The sequence below is a fragment of the Protopterus annectens genome, chromosome 5.part0 (genome assembly GCF_019279795.1).
Source record: "Protopterus annectens isolate FY-2018-M chromosome 5.part0, PAN1.0, whole genome shotgun sequence".
Classification (NCBI taxonomy): Eukaryota; Metazoa; Chordata; order Ceratodontiformes; family Protopteridae; genus Protopterus; species Protopterus annectens.
The window spans coordinates 1356254135-1356266901 of NC_056735.1; the positions used below are offsets into that span (position 1 = coordinate 1356254135).

General features: G+C 41.6%; 1 pseudogene; it reads left to right on the plus strand.

Annotated features, from left to right (window-relative positions):
* Positions 1-1881: 1881 nt before the first annotated feature.
* LOC122802369 overlaps positions 1882-12767 on the plus strand; it is a 39967-nt pseudogene continuing 29081 nt past the window's right edge.

Here is a 12767-nt window from a genome sequence, read left to right on the forward strand (position 1 = left end):
ATAATATTGAACTGTGCTATAGATACAGAGAATATAGAAGACGAAGGTCTGAATTTTGATAAAGAACAATTCAGCAATGAGTTTAGGCTGTTAGAGAATGACTTGTTTTAATTAAAACACTATCAGTGTTAGCATCTCCATTTTGAAGCCTGTTTGTACCATAATGTAATTCCCAGGGGCCTTCGTGTACTTAGAATGCCCACTTATGAGGACACCTTTATAGATGTGTTGAAAGATTGGCGACAACTGAACTTGGACCTCAGTTTCAATTATATTAAATTATTGATTCATTATTTTAAACCTACGGAGTGTTCATTTGTTTGTGATATTAACAAGAGACAGCAAAAGCTGTCAGGTATTGCCCCTAGAGATATATATATTTTAAATTCACGAATGAACTGACAGATAAAGTCTTGGCTTTTCTAAATCAATTATTAGCCATAAAAAAGAAAACACTTGACAGAGATGTTCATGATTTTAGGAATGGACATGTCTTTTCATGGCCATGGGTTCAGGCCACAACATCATCAAACAAGGCAACTTCCAAAATTGAATCTGGAGCCACTGTTAGGTGAACAGCAATTGGCTGACTCCAGTGTCAGTATGCCAACTTCTGATTCTATTGGTGCAGCTGGCATTTCCATGGAGTCAGAAGTTACTGCAATAGCAGGGTTTAGTCAAGCTACACCCTGCATGTCATCAGATCAAGGATTACCCATTGTTAGAAGGAAAATACCAGCACAGAAGGGTTCTAAAATGGATTTTCCTTCTCTGCCGCTCCCCATCAGGAAGATGGACTCTCCAAAACAGCATCACTCATGCAGTCAAGCCAGAAAACGGCAATTGCAGCATTCAGGGTCAGACATAACTCAACATCAAACGATAAAGAAGATGTGGTAAGTACAACTGAACAGTTAGTTCATAATCTTTCATCCAGAATATTAACTGAAGCAGAGTTTTCACTACTACAGAAAGGATTAATGTTTATTCCTGCCACTGGTATGCTTTTAATGGACATTGTGTTAGATATTAAATTATTTGCCAGGAATGTTATGCTTAAAACCTTGTTCTTAAATAAGACTAATCAATGTTTGTATAAAAAGTCAAGTTGTTTTGTACCTGTTTTTGATTCAGCCCTTGAATTTTTTGCCGTATGTGTGAGAATGATGTTAGGCAGTTTTTTTCTAAATGGCTCTTCACATGCAGGATTCCATAATTTAAATAAGTCTGAATGGCAAGCTTTGTGTGATTTACATGCAGATGAAACTATTGTTTTCTGCCCTGCTGATAAGGGTGGATCTTTAGTTGCTTTAGACAGGGATTTTTACCTGACATTAATGCAGGAAATGCTCAGTGTTAGCAGTGTATATGAAGTTACTGATGTTCAAAAAGTCCACAAACTTATTAATGATGTGCACAAAGTTTTAAAAGGTTATTTGGCAGGATGCATGATTACTTTGGATTTATTCAATTATGTTAGAGTGAGTATACCCAGGTTACATCAAGACATGAGCAGACCCCCTATGAGACCTATTGTCTCGGGTAGGGGGTGGGTGATGGAGTCACTTTCCATTTATGTTGAAAAGGAATTGAGGGGTTTGGAGGACTCCTCCACAACCAGCCTTTGGAGCACTAAACAATTTTTAAGGGAGTTATTTTTATGTGTAGAACACATGTGGCAAACACAAGGCCCAATCCAGCCCACCTGACCGTTTTATGCGGCCCGCAGTGAGGGATGCACTGGCGGTGGCGAGGAGAGTGATCATCAGCCGGCTAAGAGGCATGCTGTGGCAGCGTCATCTCTGTGTGCCCCAGCACAGCCCCTGCACTGAACACCTCTACCCAAGGCCAACATCTGTGACTCTAGCAATCACTCCCAAAATGTCCAAGAGAAAAGTTGATGCAGAAGGGAGAAAATTTAATGAAAGATGGGAAAGCGAATATATGTTCATACTTCGTGAAGACAAACCGGTGTGTATTTTGTGTTACGAGGCTGTGTCAGTGATGAAGGAGTACAATATACGTCGGCATTTTGACACCAAACATGGAGCTAAGTATGCTAAATATACCCTTCACAAAAGACATAAAATTGTCCAGGAATTAAAAGGCAGACTGCAATCACAGCAGAACATGTTTACTAAAGCTACAGCCAAAAATGATGCAGCAGTGAAAGTTAGCTATATTGTGGCTGAAGAAATTGCCCGAACTTCCAGGTGTTTTTCAGAGGGTGCCTTTTTGAAGCAATGCATGGTGAAAGTGTATGAGCAGGTGTGCCCCAAACAGATGCAACCTTTCCAAAATGTCAGTTTGTCAAGAAATACCACTGCAGGTCGAGTTTGAGATCTTGCAGGAAATCTAACAACACAGCTGGCTGAAAAGGCATGCAGTTATCTTTTACATTAGCTGTTGATGAAAGCACAGACAATACTGATACAGCACAGTTGTTCATCTTTTTACGAGCCATGAAGGCGGACCTCTCTGCCACTGAGGAAATCTTGGGTGTAGCTGTAATACATGGGATGACAACAGGGAAGGACATTTTTGAGGTGGTGGAGAAGTCCATAAATAATATTAAATCACCCTGGGAAAAGTTGGTGGGGCTAACTACCAATGGTGCACCTGCAATGTGTGGAGGAAAAAAAGGCTTGGTTGGACTATTGAAGAAGAAAATGCTAAATAATGACTGCCACACACATCTAATTACCTATCATTGTATTATCCATCAAGAAGCTATGTGTGGTAAGGTTCTGGAAATGGATAATATAATAACCACAGTCACAAAAACAGTAAACTTTATACAGGCATGTGGCCTGAATCAACGCCAGTTCCAGCTGTTTTTACAGGAGGTGGGTGCAGAGCATGGAGACATGCCATACCACACAGAAGTAAGGTGGCTGAGCAGGAGCAAAGTCCACAAATGATTTTTTGAGCTCAGGGAACAATTCGCACTTTTCATGCAAAGTAAAGGAAAGCCCTTGCCTGACCTGTCAGATCCAACCTGGCTTTGTGATTTTGCTATGATGTGTGATTTAACAGAACATCTCACCCAACTGAATCAGAAGCTGCAGGGATACAAACAAGTCACCACAAAGATGTCTGATATGATCACAGCATTTCAGCGTAAACTTCTCTTATGGAAGTCCCAACTAGAATAGGAAAATCTTGCCCACTTTCCTGTTTGTCAGAGTATGTTGGCCTCCTTATCCAGTGCTTTTCCTTGTACTCGGTTGGCTACTAAATTGAGCCGGTTAATTGATGAGTTTGATCGGCGCCTCTCTGACTTCAGAGCGCAGTACTGTGGCTTTGACATCTTTGCCAATCCTTTCACAGCCGACATCAACAGTGCACCCCATCACATTCAGATGGAGTTAATAGAGCTTCACACCGATAGTGGCCTAAGAACAAAGTTCCAGGATGTCAAAATAGAGGACTTTTACCATCTACTGCCCCCTGACTTGATGCCACAGCTGTGACTTCATGCTGTCCGTGTTATGTCCATGTTTGGGAGCACCTATCTGTGTGAACAGATGTTTTCAATATTGAATCTAAACAAGAATATGCACAGATCACACATCACCAATGAAAACCTCCATGCTGGTTTGCGGGTTGCCACAGCACAAGACATAAAACCAGACATTGACTTACTGACCAGGGGAAAATGGTCTCAGATATCTAGCCAGAAAACAAATAGGTGAGCAATTTTAAAACCTAAATTTCAATGTATTAAAAAAAAACTTTTTTTTTTACTTTTATGCTTAGTTTGTTTTTGCTTGTTGTTATTTTCAGAACATGATTAATGCACCTTGCTAAGGCACACAATAATGGCGCTGATGGAATTCAATGCTCTGTGCACTGATTAATGCACCAGGATGGATTAAGATATGGTCTCTCAGGAAGATGAAGGATCTTTACTTCTACTAGTCTTAGTAGAATCTACTATATCTTAATAAAAAATTAATAAAAAATTTTGGCCCACGACTTAGCCTATGTTTTTTTATTTTGGCCCCTTATGTGATTGAGTTTGACACCCCTGGTGTAGAGCAACATCAAGATATGGAGAATGTATATTTTTTTAATCTGGATGTAAAGTCTCTTTTTACATCCATACCTAATGATGAAGGCCTTAGGTTCCTACATATTTATCTGAAGGAGCAAAGCAATTTTAGTGAAGAGAAGATTGTTTTGATATGTTCCCTTGTAAACTTGATTTTAGGACACAATGTGTTCTTATTTAATGGAGTTTATTATTGGCAAAAACAGGGTGTTGCCATGGGCGCACCCTGTGCTAACAGTTACGTGAACTTAATTATGTCGCATTGGGAACAGACATATGTTCTAAAAGGCAACAGGTTCTCTGAACATATTATGTTTTTCAAGAGATTTGTGGATGACCTTTTTCTGTTATGGGCGGGACATGAAGAGGCTATTTCAGAATTTATTGAGTATTTACACAGTACAACCTCTTTCTTAAAATTCACTTTTAAATGCTCCAAGTCAGTTATGGACTTTTCAGATGTAGAAGTCATTAAGATGGAAGATAATAAGATAGCTACTAGACTTTACAGAAAACCCTGTCATTCTAATACAATGTTGAGAAGAGATAGTATGCACCCATCTAGGTTGTTTAGGAATGTATTGAAAGGCCAGGGTATGAGGATGTCGAGGTTAAACAGCAAGGACAGTATTTTTGATTCTAACCTAACTACCCTTGCACAAGAGTTCAAAGACAGGGGCTATAGGACCAATGAAGTGGAAGGTATGGTCAGAGAAGTGAGAGCTTTAAGGAGAAGTTCAGGTCAACCCTATTTTTCAGGTAGTGGTATTACTGGTAATTATGAGTGGACCATCAATAATAATAATATTGATAGAGTTAACTTTTTGATGCATTACATCAATAATACTGACATTTTTTGTAATATAATTAAAAGAATTTGCCAGTTCTATTATCAGATACAGAGATTAGTAACATTGTAGGACAGCATCCACATTTTGTCTTTAAGAACAAACAGTCTCTAAAGAGATTGTTATGCTATGGCAGTAAACGAGGTGTGAGAAGCCAGATACAGGTATGAACACTACCTTTTGGTGAATGTAATTTTTGTCAGTATATAGACAGTAGTAAGAGATTTGTACATCCCACCACCAAACAAGTGTTTGAGTTTAAGGTTAGTGCGGATTGTTCCACTGTAAATGTGGTTTATATAGCTTTTTTTGTTTTTGTTTTTATATAGGCAAAACCAACAGGATGCTAAAGGACAGAGTCAGAGAACATCTATTGGCTCTAAGAAATAGAGATATTAGGAATGCCCTGGTGAAACATGTACAGGAAGAAGGAGATCTACATAAGTTTAAATTAAGAGTGTTAGAGCATTTATGTGTTTTGGGGAACATTTAGGAGACATGAAGAATATTACAGAACAGCATGAAACTGGATGGATTGTCAGATTTCAAGCAAATGAACTTCCAGGGTTAAATGGTTATGTACCTTTAAAACCGGTTCTTAGAGCTCGTAACTTATTTAAATAGTATTAGTGGTAATTAACCACGTGACTGATTTTACTTGATGTATTGATTATATAAGAGCTGTTGGTTTTAATTACTTTATATTGGTCTGAAGAAGTGCTCAGTTGGGCATGAAAGTGCTCACATTTTAAATAAAGTTGCATTTTTTTACTTTTGCCTGCTGTCGTGGTTGGTCTTGAGAAGTATTTTTTGGATTTTTGTTTTTGTTACTCTATAGAACTATCCACAGTGGATTACATTTTTGCTGATATTGTAAAGATACCTTGTGTTTATTCTCGCTGTACCTTCAGTTTTGTATTCTTATACCTCACTAGTGTCTGTATATTGTCTGAAACTTTAAATTCTTCCTGGGCCTCCACTTAAAATAAACATTAACTTGTTTCATTCTGTTTATCAAAAGCAGTAAATATATAAATCTAACAAACCCACCTCCCTTGAAAATATTATGCTTCCTCTACACAATCTGTGTCTTCCATTGCTAATCAAAAAGAACCTTATCCTTTCCTTTACCAAAAATGTCATCAGACTAACTACTGTCAATACTTATTTATTAAGTGGCTTACACTTGCATTTGAATGGAGCTTCCTAGCAAAGCACTCAACCTCAAACAGCACCATGAATGCACTCCAGATTTTAAAAATATTTTTTTTTGTTGGTGGTGATAAAATAATATTTGAATTCCTACTAGGCCACAAATTAGAAATAAATTAATTGTTTGTATCATGTGGTGGCATTGGTCACATTTTTGACTGGCAACTATGCTCCAATATCCTTATTAGAAAGTTGTTTCACTTTAGTATTCCTTGCATATTCATTTTTTTCTTGTTTTACACAGTATATACATAGTCTACGTCACAGAAAAGTGTTGGAAAGTGATAGTGAACAGGATGTTAAAATGTGAGAATAACTACTAGGTGCATATCTGATGACTGACTCTATGCCAAATGACAGCCTCATCCATGCCCAGCAATGTTCAGCTTCTGTTTCTGTATTCCTAGACATTGGCCTAGTGGAAAGCCTTGCCCTCAATACACTGTATGGAGCTAACAGAAGCTAGACTGTACACATAGCTTTACATATCTGAGACAGTACTTCATTCAGTCTCTGAGCATTGAACTGACTTGCTGGTGCATCATCATCTATAGACCAAGCAGATGTCATTGATACACAAGTCCTGTATGAATGCAATCTAAATGTACATCATTACTGTAGTTTTAACTAGTCAAGTAGAATTTAATACATAATTCTATCATTTGTAAATACTGTGAAATGTTGAACTTAAAACAATGTGACAACATGGCCATCTGCTGTAAAGAAAGCTAAGTCAAGCATTTCTTGTTGGTCCTTTGAAATTAAAATTATTTCATCACTGCCTTTGATGGTTACAAGTCGGCTTCAGTCCGGCTAGATGAAGGTTCCTGCCTATTGTTTTAAGGCTAAAGTTAATGACTAGAATTTACATGTGGAATGTCCTTTATTGCTCTAAGTGTAAAACAATGTAAATGCAGTTTATGTCAGCCTGAGAACACAAGGAAAGTGTAAAAGATGATGTAATGGTTATCAGGACTGCAGTTTCAATTTAAACAATGAGAACCAGAGATTATTAAGCATTTTTGTCTTGACATCCAACTTACAGCACTGCCTTATGCCCTATGTAAGTAAGTTATTTTAGAAGTGTGTTTTCTTGTAGCAAAAGCTAGGAATTAGAAAGTTTAGACTGTGTTTTTCTGTGATGTCAGTACTGTACCACTGATTTATTTTAAGTATTTCTGTGTGATCTCTGAACTTTTGACTAACACTGACTGTGTAGTAGAAAGTATTGTCTTGTGGTTTTAATTATTTATTATTAAATATTTTAAAACCTTTTAACCATGGTTGGTTTTGTGTAGAGATAATTTAAGCTCTTTAGAGTACTTGTATGCCTTTGGTAAAATTGTACAAAGCCTCTCCTATAGCTTTAGTCTTGGGCTATACTACCAATTGGATAATAGTACTGCACAGTAATAATTGGATACCCTTTTAAGGGCCTTTGAGTAGCTGATAATTATTAGTGGGTGGTGGCAAGTGGAACTACCATGTAGTCTGGGAGAAAGGGGCACAGCTGGAGAACCTGTGCCACCCTTCCCCAGGAGTGTCTGTGCGGTTCTATAACCTCTTCTCAAAGTGCATGTCTGTGTGTGTGTGTGTGTGTGTGTGTGTGTGTGTGTGTGTGTGTGTGTGTGTGTGTGTGTGTGTCAGCTACTTGGGACACAAAGCACTGGTTGGACAGAGATGGTGCTAGAGGTTTTAGCTTGCCCATTAGGCTGAGATCTGGACCCTATAGCTGTGCCAGTGGGGAGTCTTATTTGGGACATGGGGAGCAAGGAAGAGACCAGCCCTGGACTGATTGTGATCTCTGTGTGCTCTTAAGGGAAATTGTACTTTAATGTGTGTATTTGTTATCCTTTTCTCATATATGAGAGAAATTCTCTTGTGCTAGTGGTGAGGATTGAAGCTCCATGATTGCAGGGCCAGGGCATGGGTGTCACATTTGTGTTTGGCAACAGTGTGATATCCACACCACATATTAATTAGTTGGCAAATGCTAAATGGCATGCAGTGGTGAGGGTAGAGTGACTCCTGTAGCTTGTGTACAGTGAGCTTTGAAGGTGTTTTTGTACTCTAAAACAGCCACGCAGTGACTAGTCAGAGTTCAGATCACAATTGTTTCATTTCTTTTGTTAGCTTAGTTAGTTAGGGTGAGCAGGCAGCATCTTAACAAAGGAGTATGAAAAGTTGACAAGGAGCCAGCTGGCAGAGATGTGCCAGACTAGGGGACTGGTGCATGGAAACCTGACTAAGGCAGACCTGACTGCAGCCTTGGTTATAGCTGCCTCAGAAAATAGCAACCAGGAGGACAATCAGACTGGCAGTGGAGATATAATTCCCTCAGAGAATGGACAGCTCAACCTTTCTGCAGCGGGCTTAAAATCCAGCTGGAGCTAAAGAGACTTGAGTTGGAGGCCAGACATGTGGAATTAGAAGTAAATGAGAGACTGCAACGTTTGCAGGCTGAGGAGAATGAGAAACTGTTACATCTGCAAGCTGAGGAACAAGAGAAGCAGATGTAGCATGATAAGGAGATACTGACTCTTTGCCAGAGTCATAGAGATAATGTGGAAGGGAGTAACTGAACCCCAGAAGCACAAAAGTTCAGTAAATTTCTTCTGCAGTTTAAAGAAGGGGATAATTTTGATAGTTTCATTTATATGTTTGAGAGGGTATGTAAACAGTATGAAGTTGACCAAGGGCTCTGAGTATGGTTCCTGACCCCCTTACACCATGGTAAAGCTGTAACTGCATTATCTAAAATGCCTGATGTTGCATGGTTTGATTATACTGCTGTAAATAAATGTCTTTTAGAACTGTTTAAACTAACAACTGAAACGTGTAGGAAAATGTTTTGTGACCATAGACGCAAGGCAGATGAAAGTGTGTGTGAATATGTTGCTGAATTGAGCATGTATTTCCATAGGTGGGTGAGTGGATGTCAAGTCACCACTTTTAAAGGGCTGGCAGACCTTTTGATGAGGGAACAAGCCCTTAGCACTTTGCCTGAGGACATGAGGATCTGGTTAGCTGATAGACAATGTGCTACTTCAGATGAGTTGGGGAAGGAGGGAGACCTATAACTGGCAAGCAGGGCAGCCCTGCACAGGAAAGGGACCCCAGTATTGCTCATGGGTCTAAAGGAACCCATGGTGGGCAGCACAGACTGCCACAACATAATCTGCCAGTAGCAGGGGAAGCCACTAGTCCAGGTATATGTCCAGGAGCTAGGGTTAAATGTTTTAAATGCAACCACTGGAGCCATGTAGCATACAGGTGTCCACGGAGGCAAGCTGGGGAACCAAAGGTGAGGGAGCCAGTAAGTGGGAAAGACAAAATGCCAATAGGAGGTTGTCTTGAGACAACAGGGGTACTAAACTGCCATCCTGCAGATGTCCTGAGAGGGAAGGAGTTGGACAAGGCAGTACCATGAGCTTATGCAGTTACACGTGGTCAGGCTTGGAGACAAGCAGATAAGTCTGGTAGCCTGGAGGAGACCCAGACAGACTGCATGCTTGCAGCTAGGACTGGTGAGGTGCTTACTTCAGGGAGTGAGCTATGCTGCAGTGAGACTGAAGGTCAGCCACAGCAGCTTATGGGTACTGATGTTGCCTCGGACAGAGTGACTGCAAAGGTAGAGGTGGGTAGTAGTACCCAGGCTGACAGTGAGGCACCACTGTCAGAGGATGCCAGACTTCCTGTGGAAGGGGAGCTGGGAAGGGTTACAAGGAGAGAGTTGAGACAGGCTCACCTCTCGGACCCTACATGGCAAGGCCTGAGGCAGGTAGCTAGGGAGTCACCTGATTCTCAAGGAAAGGGGGAATCTGTATACTGGGACAAGGGGTTATTATACAGAGAGTGGACCCCTGAGGGAGGGTTAGAAGGTGAGAGAGTACAGCAGTTGGTTGTGCCTAGAGCCTACTGTCTGGCGCTTCTAGCCATAGCCCATGGTATTCCCTTTGCAGGTCATATGGGCATAAAATGTACAAAGATGAGTATTATGCAGAACTTCTATTGGCCTGGAATTTCCAGAGATGTAACAGGGTACTACAGGACCTGTGAGCAGTGCCAAAATGTAGGCAAGGCAGGAGACAAGGTGAGACCTCCTTTGATTCCTTTGCCTGTGATTGAGGAGCCATTTCAGAGGGTAGCTATGGATATTGTAGGTCCTCTGAGTACCACAAGTTTCACAGGGAAAAAGTATATCCTAGTGGTAGTCAATTATGGTACATGATACCCTGAGGCAATGGCTTTGTCCTCCATTGAGGCAGAGAAGGTGGCAAATGCTTTGTTAGAGATTTTCAGCAGGGTAGGTTTCCCAAAAGAAATACTGACTGACAGAGGTGTCAATCTTATGTCAGACCTGCTGGCTTGTCTGTGGAAGTCCTGTAGGGTGAAGCACATGAAAACCATCCCCTACCATCCCAGACTAATGGTCTTGTTGAGAGGTTAAACTCTACAATCAAGTCCATGCTACAGGCATTTGCAGATTAGTTTAAGAGGCAGTGAGACAAACATTTGCTCCATCTGTTGTTTGCTTACAGAGAGGTTCCCCAGGAATCCACAGGTTTGTTACCCTTTGAGTTGCTGTATGGGCATAGAGTGAGGGGACCTCTAGATTTAATTAGAGATAAGCGTGAAGGTGAGTGTGAGTCTCACAAGGAGTCTCTTGTGGCATACATCCTAAACCTTGGACAAGGCTCAGGGAACTCATGGGCTTGGCCAAGGAGAACCTGGCAGAAGCCCAACAACAAAAAAGGTGTGGTATGATAGGAATGCTTGAGCTATAGAGTATGCTGTAGAGCAGCAGGTAATGGTTATCATTCCTGTCAGACACAACAAGCTGCAAGCAGCTTGGGAGGGTCCCTACAAGGTGGTAAGAAAGGTGAGTGATGTTAACTACATGGTGGAACTACTAGACAGAAGGCAGGGGCACAAATTGTACCATGTTAAGATGATGAAACCTTACCATGATAGGGAGGCCCTTGTGTTGAGCATTTGCAGTGGATTGCAGGCGGAGTCTGAGGGAGATCTGGGGACTGATCTCCTCAGTGAAACTTGGGCTGAAGCCTCAGTGGAAGGGGTAGCATTGTCCCAGCAGTTATTTCCTACCCAGGTTTGGGAAATCCGAGCAGTGTTGCAGGAATTTAGAGACATGTTCATTGGGAAACCAGGTGCACCCACTTGGTGCAGCACCAGGTGGATACGGGACCCCAAAGGCCTATTAGGCAGGCCCCTTATAGGGTGCCTGAGAGAGTCAGACAGATCCTGAGGGAGGAAGTACAGGAGATGTTGGAACTAGGGGTGATTCAAGAGTCCAGCAGTCCCTGGGCCTCCCCAATGGTGCTGGTGCCAAAGAAGAATGGCAGCAGCAGGTTCTGTGTGGACTACAGGAAATTAAATAGTCACACATAGTTGGATGCTTACCCCATGCCTAGCACAGATGAGGCTCTAGAGCAGCTTGGTGGGGCTAAGTATCTTAGAACCATTAATCTTACCAAGGGTTACAGGCAGGTACCCTTGACTCCCAGTGCTAGAGAGAAGTCAGCCTTTGTGACTCCTTTTGGCTTGTATGAGTTCACAAAGATGACCTTTGGGATGAAGAATGCCCCAGCACTTTCCAGAGGCTGGTAGATCATATCCTAGTAAGAGCCAGAGGGTTTGCCCTTGATTACCTAGATGATATTGCCATCTATAGACATTCTTGGCCAGAGCACCTTCAGCATGTCAGGGAGGTGCTGGGCAGACTACAGAGGGCAGAGTTAACCCTTAAGCCGAGAAAATGTCATTTGGGTATGGCAGAGGTCTCCTACCTAGGACATGGAGTGGGGAGTGGTAAGATAATGCCAGAATCTGCCAAAGTGGAAACTATTCAGGCATGGCCCGCACCTGTTACCAAAAAGCAGGTGAGGGCATTTTTAGGGACAGCAGGGTACTACAGAAAGTTCATTCCCAGTTATAGTACCATAGCTGCTCCTCTCACAGATCCGACAAGGAAAAACAGGCCAGATAAGGTAGTGTGGACCCCAGCATGTGAGCAGGTATTCCAGAAGCTTAAAGAAGCTTTGGGAAGACCCCCTGTGTTAGCCAGTCCAGATTACAGCAAAGAATTTGTTGTGCAGGTGGATGCTTCAAATCATGGGGTGGGGGATGTACTTAGCCAGATTTCTTCAGAGGGGGAAGAGCACCCAGTGGTTTATCTCAGTCATAGGCTCCAACCCAGGGAGGAATGCTATGCAGCTGTAGAAAAGGAATGTCTAGCCATAGTGTGGGCATTGCAGAAACTTCAGCCTTTTCTGTATGGAAGGAAATTCACTGTTATGACAGATCACAACCTTCTAATGTGGTTAAACAGAGCCAGCCCACAAAATGCCAAGTTACTAAGATGGAGCCTAGGGTTGCAAGCATATGATATGTCAGTGCAGCACCACAGTGGGAGTAGCAATGCTAATGCAGATGGGCTCTCAAGACAAGGAATGGGGTAGGTATACTCAGATAGACCCTCTCAAGCAGTGTTTCTCAAGGGTCAATTGAAATACTAGCTTGAGTTCTCCAAGGGGGGAGAAATCTGAAGACTGGTAGAGATGGGTGAAGGCTGCCAGCCTAGTCAAATAGAATTTGGTACACAATTCCATCATTTGTAAATACTGTGAAAT